Here is a 14432-nt window from a genome sequence, read left to right as displayed (position 1 = left end):
ACCAAGGGAAGCTAGTATAAATACCCCCCCCATCAAGCTTCCATTCGGCCCCTTGAAGAAAAAGAGAGAAATTCAATTTCAAAACTCAAGTTCTAGCCATGGTAAAATCATCCCATTAATTCTCAAGCCTCCTAGAAATTAAACTAAGGTAAGAAAATTCTTTCATCTCTTTTTATCAAGGTTTGATGGGTGAAATAAAATCAAGAAACTCACTAGTGAATAGTATGAATAGTAACCTCTCTTTGGTTTCTTGATTTCAATGGTGGTTTTAGGTTCTAAAATTCATACCAAGCACTTACAAGCCTCCACCATCCTCAATAACACATCTCAATCTTTCAAGAAAGGTAAAAATATTTGGCCCAACTTTATTTAAGATTCATTTTTAAGATCCATTTAGTGTGTTGTAGTAAACTTAGTTTAAGAAGTGGTATTGTTGAGATCTTGAAGTTTAAGTTAAGTAGACTTAAGGTTGATTGTTGTTGCCTCAAGAACATGATGTTCTTGAGAGGATTTTGCGTGTTGACGATGAAATGATGATTTTTGATGGCTGTGTTAAGAGCTAGGGTGTAAACGAAATCCCGATCGTAAGCGTAACTCCGTTAAAACCAACGAATCGTAACTTTAAGTTTCTGCAGAAAGTCCCAAAGTTGTAAACTGTAGTTTCTTAAAAAATAACCCTTGATTATGATAGGAAATGTTATAATTATCGTTTAGGTGCTTGAATCTCTTGATTCCGATTTACGGATCAAAAGTTATGGTCGTTTTAGTAAAAGTTATTTACGCGACAAAAACTGCTACAAATCACGAACTTTGAAAATATAAAGGATCAACTTAAAGTATTTATAAATCATGTTATTTTTACAGAGAGTAACATATTGAGTTTCCTAACTGTCATAAAAATTTCAAGTGAAAAAAATGATTTTTTAATTTTATAAAAATATCGGAACCGAGACCGCGCGATTAGAAACCGTAGAATCTATAAGTGGAGCCGACGGCGAAAATGAAAATGAACCTAAGATACTTAGAAAAGTGAAGCGACCATGATGTGAATAAGGACTTAAAGGAACAATAAGGGTAGTATAAGTTGAGAGGGTGCCTAATAAGTAGCGCATGAGTGCGAGTCGCTGTAAATTAGAACGGGACCTAACGAAATGAATTGTTTTTATGGTTATAGATTTCCGAGCGGAACCTGGAGCATCCTCCACCTCGAGATACCCAGGAAAGTTTTCAAACCCTACCTTTTAAGAACTGTTGTGTTGTGAATATTTTACAAAACTGTGATATATGCATGAAATTGCTTTAAACTGTTTTACGAAGTTTGAGATGTATTACATTACTCAATTATTGATAATTTCTAGTATATGTTCATACCGAGTTCGAAATGTTATATTTAGACCGAGAGTCGGTCGGTGTAAGCTTATAAAAACCCGTAGGTATCCCGGAGGAGTTTATAATTGAGAACATAACGGTAGCGAGTAGCGTGGCATGTATATATTTTAGACCGAGGATCGGTCAGTAAAAATTGATGAAAACCCGGAAGTATTCCGGAGGTGCTTATTTAAGAATATTAACGCTATAGTAGAGCATGATGTATAAGTCGTAAAACCGAGAGTCGGTCAGTTCTGTTTTATAAAAGATAAAACCCGGGAATCATTCCACCGATATTATAGGACGATTATAAGTCCATAGTAGTACGTTTTAAAGGGACTCATCGTCCACTTACGAAACATTAAAACACCTCGAACTTTTATTAAAACGATTTCCCAACGATCAGATTCCCTCAACTATATTTCATTGTTCGAATAATAAATACTATATACTTATTCCTTATTATGGGAGTAGTATACTCCAACGATTATTTATTTCAAACCCGATTAATCACTATAGATTATTAATTATGGAGACACAAACTAGTTGAGGAATATTATTTTAAATATTCTTTTAGAGAGTAAACCCATTCGAGGTTTAATTATTTATCGACTATTGTTTAATTAATTATTATTTATTAAAGGGTTTATTATTGATTTAAAAATCATAGATCCTGATTTAAAATATACTTTCTGATTTCAGAATATCATTCGAATAATTTCATATCATCGGTGAATATTATCCCGACTTATTTAATATTTTGAATATAGTTTCAAGGAGAAACTTTTCCCCCTTATTAATTATCAGTTGACAACGGTCAACTCACATCTTTAGTACTTCCTCCGAAATTCTCGGAAGTACGTATATACATATATACACTTATATCTTAAAGAGATAAGCTATTTCTATCAACAAGCAAAACGCTTGGGGAACTTCGATGTGGTTCGAGTTCTTGAGATTGATAGAATTCTTTTAAAGGACAAGGGAGGGGTAGACTCTAGTACTATATGTGCTAGATGGACTACCAAAGGTACCGCAGGAGAAGGTACTCTGTGTACTCAGGAACTTGTGAAGTATGTGTATACCCAAAAATGGGACACGTAGCCCGAATGCGGCAAGGGTAATAACCGGGATACGAAGGTGTCGTCCATCTAATAGTAGAAAAGGTTACTTTTATCGTAGTACGACTAATCATCGTATGCGGTGGCTCCAACGAATCTCCTATTCTTCCAATTGGAATTGTGATGCAATACCGTGACCCAAGCCTAGGTGCTGGGTTTACTATTAAGGTATTCGCAGGTTAATAAAATCCACCAAAGGTTTATTTTCGTAAAAGGTGTGTATCACCAAGGGAAACTATTTTCGAATAAAATGTAACTATCAAATATGATGTTGTACGTGAGTTTATCATACAGCCATTTTCATATTGTACATTATTATGTTGGGCGTCATAGCTCACTCTTGCTTTCTTTTAAATGACACAACATAACAGATGACCAGTATGCCGGTGTGGGACTTAGTCGCTTGCAGTCATGGGGAGGATACCTGGCAGCTTTGTCTCAGGTGTGCTAGAGTATCAGATAGATATAACATATCAGTCGTAATTATTGTAACTTCATGTAGAGGTTATAAATAATTGTTTGAGATCCTGTAAAGTACATTTGAGTGTAATAAAAGAAGATTACATTTTGTACATCATTTCAAAGGTTATAACTTGTGTGTGCGAGTATGAGATTGGGGTCTGTTGGATTATTGAATCAATACCAGGATACACATGAGTGAAGGATGGCGTGACGACCCAGATTCCTGACCCCGGATTTGGGGGCGCTACAGTAAGTAGACTAGTACTTTACATGTGATGTTTTGAGAAAGCTGATAATTGTAACAACCCAAATCCGGGGTCAAGATTTGGTGTCATGAAACAATCTTTACATAAAATAAAAGAATATTCAATTAACCCCTTGATTCCGGATCGTTTACAGGTTATGGTATGAAACAAGAATTTAACCTTCTACAATTCACAACAACCACAATACGAGTGTAAATACCTTTACACAAATGCTCTTATCTTATTCTTCTAACATCTTCGATCTCCCGCAGCGGAGATTTCCCTATCTTCTGCTGTCTATCAAAGCTATTCACTTTTATCCTTATCTGTTTCTGGCAGAAATAAAATTTTACAAAGCAAGAGTGAGCCAAAAATGCCCAGCAAATATATAATTTGAGTTTCAAGCATTAATACCAAAGGAAAATTTTCCGAACAAAATCTTTAAACAATTTTAAACAATTCTATTTATTTGAGTGAATTGAGCGAATAAACGTTGGTTGTCACCAACCTTCAACTATAAGTCTAAAGTGACAAGCGATTCCCAAATTCTTCTCCAGAATCAGGGTTTTGTCCGGTTTTGGAATCATAAAACCTTTCGAGAGAGAATGCCGTTAATGGCGATCAACAACAAATTAGACTAGACACTAGTTCGCATCTATATCCTGCTGATCAGTCAGGATATAATGCAGATCTATACCTACCTGTATAGATGCAGTCGGGTCCCCAGGCTCTACGGCACCGGTTATGTCCCGGTCCTTAGGATTAAGTAAAACTTAATCCCACACATCATCATTATCCAGCCCATGGAGTATTTTGATGTCAAATCATTTTGAATTCAAAACATTCCAATTTAGGGTTCGCAAATAACCCAAAAGAATGGGTATTTGCTCAAGAGAGCAATCGATAATATAGGAACAAGAATAAAAGGATCATGCATAATCAGAGTAATTGCAGCAAAATATAAAACATTTAACTATTCTGAACTTAGAATAGGAATGAAGAAATAATTACAATATTTCAAAAGAAAGTTCATGAATACCTGCCTCAATAAGCTTTAATCGCTACTACTAGTTGACTTTGGTTCGATTTGGACGTTCGGCTTTATCGTCAAACTACTATCCCATTCTGGATACGATCCCAACATTCAGGCCCTTTAATTGGAACTTCGTTGATCTCGACGTCTAATCACTAGATTGTTCCTAGTCCGATGTCGATACTCGGGTTTTCCGTCTAGGACCTACAGGGTCGAAATACCCTAACTCAGATAATCGCTTAAGCTTAACAGCAAATTGTTATCACTTCTACCCCTACGGTTTCATATCCCGTCTTGTATTTATAGTTATTATCGAAATACATATAGCAATTATGATTTGCATTTTCAAGGCTCGGTTTAGTATTTATTTTCGAAAAATATGTATACTCGTCGTTTTGAAAAATAGAGCAATCGATAATTTATAAATTTTTTTATCTCAACCGCAATTAAATTGATATAATATAATTATACACGGGTATTCGACGTCTCCGATAATTATAGGTTACGTTCCCGTATTTTCCGAATTAATTTCCCGAAAATTGGGCAGCGTCTCCTTTGTTTATCGGCTTACCCGTCGAATCAGTTCGACGTCAATCATAATTAACAACAATCACAATCATCTAATTCATAACCAAATTCACCAATCCAATCATCGATACGAATTCAATTATTAATTACTATTATTCGTATTTTATTTTTCATTTCGTTTTGAAATTAATTTCATAACTAATTCTATTTATTTATAATTTAGGACTCAGATTAGAATCATCATCGTCCACCGTCGGCTCGCCGAGGCTCATCACCGACGGCGGTGAAATTCGCGGGTTCCCCTTTCTAACGGGCATCCGACATGGATTTCACCGATTAATTATTATAATTCTGTACAATTCATTATATCATGAAACATTAATCAACATTTTTTTCTGCAAAATTAAAAGTTTAATTAAACTGCATAAATATTCGAACAGAAATATACAGAAGCACATGCGCCTCACGCGCTACACAACACACCCCGCAAGCATAACAAGAAAATAAACATGGCCGGAAAAACATAGCGGCAGCTGGAAAATTAATAATCCCGGCAGCACAACAAGACAACGAGGACACATAATAACAAAAATTCACATAAACACACACACGGACGTGAACAGGTGGCCTTTGGCTGGAAAGACTGAAACGGCGGTGAACAGGAGTAGGGCGGTGGGTGGCTTACCGAAAGCGGAGAGGAAAACTGGCACCACAGGGAGCAGATAAAGGGAACACAGGGAGAAAAGGGAAAAGGAAAAAAAACGGGAGAGAAAGGAATTGTAAAGATCGACGAGAAGAAGACGAGAGGTGGAGAGATTGAAATCAAAGTGAGTGGAGGAGGATGTTATTAATAAATACAATCACATTATCCAAATACTCCTGGTACATTATGTTCATTTAATCTTCAGACTTACAATTTCTGATAATCGATGTGTAACTTCATACCTCCCTTCTATTTTTCCATGACCACTTTTGTGCATAGCGCGAAACACTCTTTATCTCATTATTCCTTCATTCCACACTCCTGAAGTTTCCTTAACTCATTACTTTATCCCTACTGGGACATAAGATACAGGGCTTTTGTCACTAGCTTGACTCTGTGTAGTAACTGATGAGAAATTTTTACCTCATTCCCCGAGGTAACCTTGGTAAATCATTCTTTAGGACCTTCGGGACTTCACTTTAATTCTAAAGAATTCCGATATGAGATTCATTGTAACACTATTTTCTAATAGTTTTCTACTAATACTTTTGTTTAATCTTCCCTGTTTACACGTATTCTCGGAATGAATTCATATCTTCAATTATCGGCATTTCACCTAATTCTCCTAATAGTTCTGGCATAACCGACGTTCCCAACTTGCATATTTCTTGAATTATTTTATAAAATTTCTTTATCATCCTTTTGATTTCACTTCTTTTCTTCATTATTTCTCCATTCTCATTATTTATTATCTCTTTTAAGCATAACTAATTTCTTTTCTTAGTAATATTAATCTGTTTATTATTGGATAGATCATTTCTAGAGTTCACACTGGAATGAAGACTTTTATTTATAATATTTAAATTTTTACTAACAAATTATTAAAATTCATCGATAGCGATTTTCTTAACCTTGCTTAAATCATCACTGATCGCATATTTGGCTTTCCCCAATTGATCAACATTTCTTTTACCCGAGTTCACATGTGGACTTTATCAATCTTCGTTTTACATCAAATACTTGGATTTGCGAGCTTTCCACTATTTTACAGCAACTCCCATTCAATCGTCATTCGAACGAGTATACCTTCAAGTCCTTCCTGGAACGTCATTATAGATGATAACAGTTCTTTGTTTTGTTTTATACCTTCAGTTCTTGAAAAATATTCTTCTTACTAGCAGGTACTAATAACTTTATGTTCTTCATGTTTATCGAAAAGGGCGTATTCATCTAGATAAAATATCGCACATGTCTGCAGTAACACCATACTAATTCTACTAAACTTTCGATATCTGCTAATGCCAAAACTTCTTCCAAATTCCTAATTGCTTTGATTTTGGAACTGAAATTCATGTCATAATTTGACTTAATCTAATTAGAATCGATCTCCATTTAACTAACCATTAGTTGGTAAAGTTGATCAATTAACTCCTTTAACTGATCATTTTAAACCAAGTGCTGACTAGCTAACTGGAATCAAAGACCAATTATATAAAGTCGGTTTGGCCATAACAACTTTCTCAAGAACCGAGATCGCAATCATTTGGAGTACTGACGAGAATGATAATATACTTCTTTTTCCTTAAATGTATGGTAATTTCTGAAAATTTGGGTAGCACTTCCCCTATATCATCGACTACCAGTCGGACTCAAGCCGACACCATCAATCAATCAAAGCATCAACAATCATACCCATCCACTTTTATCAACCAAATTCATCCCTTCACCATAACTCAAACCGTAACATTTTGATCAGCACCTATACTATTAACCGGCATAACAACTATCTTTTGAATTGAACTAAGGTCTTGAACCAACAAGGATTAATAAACTTTTCTCAGTTCTTTCAGAATATTACAAAATGTCATTAATGAATTTATCCCGTTATTTTTCAAGGATTTTATTTCGCGATTCTTTTAACTTATTTCTGGTCATTACCAATTATGTACAGTTACTTTTAAGAATTATGCCGCATCCTTCAACCAGTCACAACAATCATCTATCTTGGATGATACACATTTAATTTCATTAACTACTCTGTTTATCTTTTAATAACCACGCACGGTTTTCATTATTATCATCGTAATCTGATGGAAACTTAATCGTTATATCATTATTTCTTAAAAGATTTCACAATCAAGTCACCATTACTTCATCTTCACTTATGTTTCCGTATTAAACTTTCGTCACTGGCTCGGCTATGGTGCTAAATTTATCATAACTTATTTACTCAGATTAGAGAACCTCACAATTTCCTGAAGGACACGTTCGAAATTTGGTTGCCATTAAGATTTCTTCTATCTGGAATTTTCATGATAAATATCTTTCCGCGATGAAGGGATGCTTCACGTATTAACCGCCTGTCTAAGTCATTGTTCAGAATTCCCTTAATCTTTGATTTTCGTTCCGACACTCGTTCGCTTTCTCTGATGCATACCACCTTATTTCTTTATTTAATAACTAATTTATTTGTTACGATTCACTAACGATTTATTTCTTGTCGAAATCTTCTGATTTGAAGTGCATCGCGTTAACGTAATCTACCATACAGATGAGATTCTCATAACATGAACAACTGTCAGATTTGATGTCTTTTCCATGACCGCATTGTCGGTGTGTCCATTCTTCCTTGCTCGCAAATGTCCATCATTTCTCGGCTTGCAATCATATCCTCATTCGACATGTAATTCTACCTGTCGCACGGGACTATTCTATTTCTTTTGTAATCGTCAGAGAACAGACATGATGCAAGAGGAGAGTTTCTGAATATGATTTTGATTGAAAAACGGAATAAAAAATAACAATGCAGCAAACGATTGGAAGAATTTGTAAATCAGAAAATTGAAGGAAGAAAAGTGAGTGAAGAATGGGACAACCATATTCATACTCAAGATGGCCAGTCTTTTATACTATATGGCATACAACACATGATTAGGTGGCATCCCACCCGACTCTTCGTCATTTCGACAAATCGCCATACCACAACACTGTTTGTCTCAATCAGGAATCAATAATTTGATAAGAGAAACAATTCAGAAGGAGTACAATAAATTTTCTTTCATTTTCGCCTCATATGCTTTATCAACAGAAGAAGCTCATATGTATTCAAGAATCAAGAAGAACATATGCTATCGTATTAAAGGAAAGAATTTCAATGTTGATTGCCGTCCACGCTTCACTTACGTATGCCTTCAGGAATCATTGGGACAAAAGATTCACCATTTAGGTCACATTACAACTTCGGAATATCGTCTGGAAATGCCTCTATGCTAAATGCTTTAACAATTAGATCATAATTGCGCTCCCGCAAAATTTATAATCATTGCTTTCGATTTCATCCATGCCGCGTAAAATAACCATTGATCACACAACGCCTCAATTTCGTCGGTAGAAATACGATTCTTCTCCAATCATCTGAAGTATTCTTCCATTTTCTTCAATCATCCTCCGTCCATTCGAATCACGAATCTCGTTAAATTTTAATATTTTTATAAATTGGGTAAATAATATTTTAACATGTTGATTCAATTATTGATTTTAGTAAACAAAGTTTACTCTCGTCTTTTACGGAAAACTTTAAACTTTCTTCTTACTAGTGGGTCTACTTGGTCCTCCAAGTCTAATTCCATTCTTCTTTTTAAGTCATTTTCTGTTTGTAATAACAAGAACATAAATAGTAATTTGACAACCAAATTGTAAAACTCATTTCATGCAAAAATTTTCTGAAAGTTAATTAAGAAAATCTTTTCTGAAATCTCATTTTAAAGTTTTGAAAATCAAATATTTGGTCGTCATTACTATATAAGTTACTTGTTATTTTTATGATTCACCAATGAAATATCTAATTAAAAGAATGCCCATATAAGGGTCTCTCTACTTTGGTACTTCTTCCACTTTTCCTTGGATTCTGCTCGCACTTATTGGTCGACGAAACTTAATTTACCATTGTATATCATTTTATTCGCAATTCTACCGCAACGCTGACATTTAGTACCATTTTTGATATTCTTGTCATCGTCCTTGATGTTATGATTGCAACCACGCATGCAATTCGACATTCTATCTATAGATAGGGTCGCATCTTCTTTCTAGTCTTACCTACACCTAGTAAGGTAGATATCATTCCTCGCGCAGCTCCCAATAAGTGATAAAAATCTTCTCGCAATGGTGGTGCCTTCGAGACGTGCAATGTTGGTTCTTCATCAGCTTCCATCGACCGGTTGCCTCCGGCGTGAAACTCGTCCTACTACCTAATTCTAAGTTAAATCATACCAATACTCACCTAGCTTCCCTTACACAAGTGATCACAAAATCAATCGCATTTTCTTCAAAACCACCTGAAAAGTAGGGTAACATACCCAGTCTTCGTCGATCCGTCGATTCCTCATTATTGTAGGATCTGAGAACTTAATATACCTATAACGTTGCGATATTCTCCTTACACTTTCTCAACAATCCTATCTTATCAACTCCATATCAGATCTGCCAACCCTAATTCACACTCAATTCAACTTAACATGAGTATGCCTAGGATCTTTCCTATCTTGTACGGCCTACCACTCCTATCTTTACCCTCACCTATCCTTATTTCAGTGACCAATAACCTATAGCTCTGATGCCAACTTATAACAACCCAAATTCGGGGTCAAGATTTGGTGTCACGAAACAATCTTTACATAAAATAAAAGAATATTCAATTAACCCCTTGATTTTGGATCATTTACAGGTTATGGTGTGAAACAAGAATTTAACCTTCTACAATTCACAACAACTACAATAAGAGTGTAAATACCTTTACACAAATGCTCCAGTCTTATTCTTCTAACATCTTCGATCTCCCGCAGCGGAGATTTCCATATCTTCTGTTGTTTATCAAAGCTATTCACTTTTATCCTTATCTGTTTCTGGCAGAAATAAAATTTTACAACGCAAGAGTGAGCCAAAAATGCCCAGCAAGTATATAATTTGAGTTTCAAGCATTAATACCAAAGGAAAATTTTCTGGACAAATTCTTTAAACAATTTTAAACAATTTTATTTATTTGAGTGAATTGAGCGAAAAAATGTTGGTTGTCACCAGCCTTCAACTATAAGTCCAAAGTTACAAACGATTCCCAAATTCTTCTCCAGAATCAGGGTTTTGTCCGGTTTTGGAATCATAAAACCTTTCGAGAGAGAATGCTGTTAATGGCGATCAACAACAAATTAAACTGGACACTAGTTCGCATCTATATCCTGCCGATCAGTCAGGATATAATGCAGATCTATACCTACCTGTATAGATCCAGTCGGGTCCCTAGGCTCTACGTCCCATCTCAAGGCACCAGTTATGTCCCGGTCCTTAGGATTAAGTAAAACTTAATCCCACACATCATCATTATCCAGCCCGTGGAGTATTTTGATGTTAAATCATTTTAAATTCAAAACATTCCAATTTAGGGTTCGCAAATAACCCAAAAGAATGGGTATTTGCTCAAGGGAGCAATCGATAATATAGGAACAAGAATAAAAGGATCATGCATAATCAGAGTAATTGCAGCGAAATATAAAACATTTAACTATTCTGAACTTAGAATAGGAATGAAGAAATAATTACAGTATTTCAAAAGAAAGTTCATGAATACATGCCTCAATAAGCTTTAATCGCTACTACTAGTTGACTTTGGTTCGATTTGGACGTTCGGCTTTATCGTCAAACTACTATCTCATTCTGGATACGATCCCAACATTCAGGCCCTTTAATTGGTACTTCGTTGATCTCGACGTCTAATCACTAGATTGTTCCTAGTCCGATGTCGATACTCGGGTTTTCCGTCTAGGACCTACAGGGTCGAAATACCCTAACTCAGATAATCGCTTAAGCTTAACAGCAAATTGTTATCACTTCTACCCCTAAGGTTTCATATCCCGTCTTGTATTTATAGCTATTATCGAAATACACATAGCAATTATGATTTGCATTTTCAAGGCTCGGTTTAGTATTTATTTTCGGAAAATACGTATACTCGTCGTTTTAAAAAATAGGGCAATCGATAATTTATAAATTTTCTTGTCTCAACCGCAATTAAATTCATATAATATAATTATATACGGTTATTCGATGTCTCCGATAATTATAGGTTACGTTCCCGTATTTTCCGAATTAATTTCCCGAAAATTGGGCAGCGTCTCCTTTGTTTATCGGCTTACCCGTCGAATCAGTTCGACGTCAATCATAATTAACAACAATCACAATCATCTAATTCATAAACAAATTCACCAATCTAATCACCGATATGAATTCAATTATTAATTACTATTATTCATATTTTATTTTTCATTTCGTTTCAAAATTAATTTCACAACTAATTCTATTTATTTATAATTTAGGACTCAGATTAAAATCATCATCGTCCACTGATAAGTGGCATTTTATACCACTTAGAACGTCTTAAAATGGCTTAAATTGGTGTCTTGAAATCAAGTATTTTGTGTATTTGATGCGTTTTTCTAGTGTTTATGCATTTCAGGGTATTAGTTGCATTTCGGGGGAGGAATCATCAAGAATAAGCCTTGGCATGTGTTCACCATTGCGAGAGGAAAGGAATGGGCTGATTACGGCGAAGAAACGGAGCAAACCTGGATTTTTTCCAGTAGAGGCCTGCGCGCCCGCGCAGCAATACTGAGCGGCCGCGCAGCAACCTGCACGCCCGCGCAGCTATGCTGAGCGGCCGCGCAGGGTCGGGGAAAAAGATAAATTATTTTAGACTTCTACTTCTGTTTGGCTTCCAACTTCTATGTAATCTGAGTTTTATGGGACTATTATATAGGTAGATTTGAGACGTTTTCACAGAGAGTATTAAGGGGATTATGTTTTAGATTGTGTTTTACGCAAGAAGCGAAGGAGATAAGGAAGAAGACCGATTTAGCACACCGCAACGAAGAGGAAGCATATTTTCTTGTGATTCTTGTTTCGTTGTAACGTTGGATGCTAGTTTTCTTTCTTTGACTTATTTACTCTTGTGACGTACTCTGTTTTAATATAATTAGTTTAGTTATTATTTTCTTGTGTTTGTTTACCATGATTTCATATGAACCCATGATGGCGATAAGTTCTATTATGGGCTAATCGTGATCATGGGGTTGCAACGGATTTATTATGGAATTCTTTAGTTAATTGTTTAATACTTTAGTGTGTGATGATTGCATGATATCTAGTATTGGTTGTGCGTATTCGTCTTATGTGCGTCGCGAACATATAAGATAGGGTGATAATCTCTTGTGAAGCGACGGTGGATCTTGAGGTTTAGAACTTGCCATGCTAGCATAGGTTCATGTACGTTGTGCATGATTAGTGGGTAACTCTAACAGTTTTATTTGCCCTATGTAATCAAAAGGAATAACTTGTGGTTAAATCGTTGTGTTGTCAATTTCTGTAGACATATAGGAACTCAACATAATTGATGACTATTCAACTTCTATCTTAATTGTGGATGCTTGGTAGAATGGTATTAGTACAATGAAAGTTGGCTTTTATCAGTTTTGTGTTATTCGATTAATATCATCACTGTCACATGCTAAAGGTAATAACAATGGCTATAGAAGGAAGTAATAATGAAGTTGTGATCTCATGAGTGTTTTATTATTGATAAATTGAAGTGTTAGTTAAGTGGTTAATTAAGTAGTTAATTATAGTTAATATTTAATCAACAATTTTAAGTGTTATTATCTTAACATTGAGAAGTAATCATACATTGGTGAGTGAGTTTAATTAGACAATAATTTAGTCTGAGTCTCTGAGGGAACGAACTAGAAAGTATTCTATTTACTTGCGAACGTGTATACTTGCGTGAATATTAGCGCGTGTTTTCGCCCTAACAAGTTTTTGGCGCCGCTGCCGGGGACTCGGCGTATTTGTTTAGTTTATGTACTTACCATCATTGGTCATTAGGACTCAGTGATTAGGACGTAGTAGTTACTTACACTTTTCGGTTGTGTTTTAGGTACTTTAGCAAGCGTTTATGCAAACTCGTTCTCGTGCTCGCAAGAGGACTTTAGATACAGCTGTGGAGACATATGAAGTTCTTGATATTCCGGAGAAGTTAGATTTTGAGGATTCGGATTCAGGAACTGAGCAGAAAGAACCAGTAAACATGGGAGATCGTATTGTTCAAGCTGATCCAGCTCGTATGGATTTTTCTCAGCCTAAAATTGATGACATTCAGTCAAGCATCCTTCATCCGGCTATTCAAGCTAACACCTTTGAAATCAAGTCGGGCACTATTCAGATGGTGCAGAATTCTGTTTCTTTTGGAGGAGCGGCAACTGAAGACCCCAACATGCACATAAGGAATTTTGTCGAGATCTGCAGCACTTTTAAGTATAATGGCGTGACTGATGAGGCTATCAAGTTGAGGCTTTTCCCATTCTCACTGAGGGATAAGGCTAAAGACTGGTTACATTCTGAACCAGCTGGGTCCATCACTACGTGGCAAGATCTTGCGCAAAAGTTTCTGGTGAAGTTTTATCCAATGACAAAGACTGCTGCTATGAGGAGTGCTCTTACTCAGTTTGCGCAGCAACCTACAGAATCTATGTGCGAGGCTTGGGAACGCTACAAGGAAATGTTGAGAAAATGTCCACATCATGGAATGCCGGATTGGATGGTGATCACTGGTTTCTATAATGGTTTGGGGGCCCAATCTCGGCCCATGCTCGATGCAGCAGCTGGAGGCGCCTTATGGGCTAAAAGCTATACTGAGGCGTATAATCTTATCGAGACGATGGCTGCAAATGGGCATCAAAACCCAACTCAGAGGATGACGTCAGGCAAGGTAGCAGGTATTCTGGAAGTTGATGCAGCCACCGCTATTGCAGCCCAGCTCCAAGCGCTATCAATGAAGGTTGATTCTTTGGCTACGTTTGGAGTTAATCAAATAGCTATGGTTTGTGAGCTTTGTGCAGGTTCTCATGCTACGGATCAGTGTTCTCTTG

The 14432-nt window shown here is 36.0% G+C and overlaps 1 non-coding gene across 1 annotated transcript; it reads right to left on the bottom strand.

Moving 5' to 3' along the window:
- Positions 1–13984: 13984 nt before the first annotated feature.
- Positions 13985–14091, bottom strand: LOC141715719 (small nucleolar RNA R71). The gene has a single exon (XR_012572471.1). It is a non-coding gene; the product is annotated as a small nucleolar RNA R71 (small nucleolar RNA).
- Positions 14092–14432: the final 341 nt, after the last annotated feature.

This window comes from Apium graveolens, chromosome 3 (genome assembly GCF_009905375.1).
Source record: "Apium graveolens cultivar Ventura chromosome 3, ASM990537v1, whole genome shotgun sequence".
Taxonomy (NCBI): domain Eukaryota; kingdom Viridiplantae; phylum Streptophyta; class Magnoliopsida; order Apiales; family Apiaceae; genus Apium; species Apium graveolens.
This window is presented reverse-complemented; position numbering and strand designations above follow the sequence as displayed.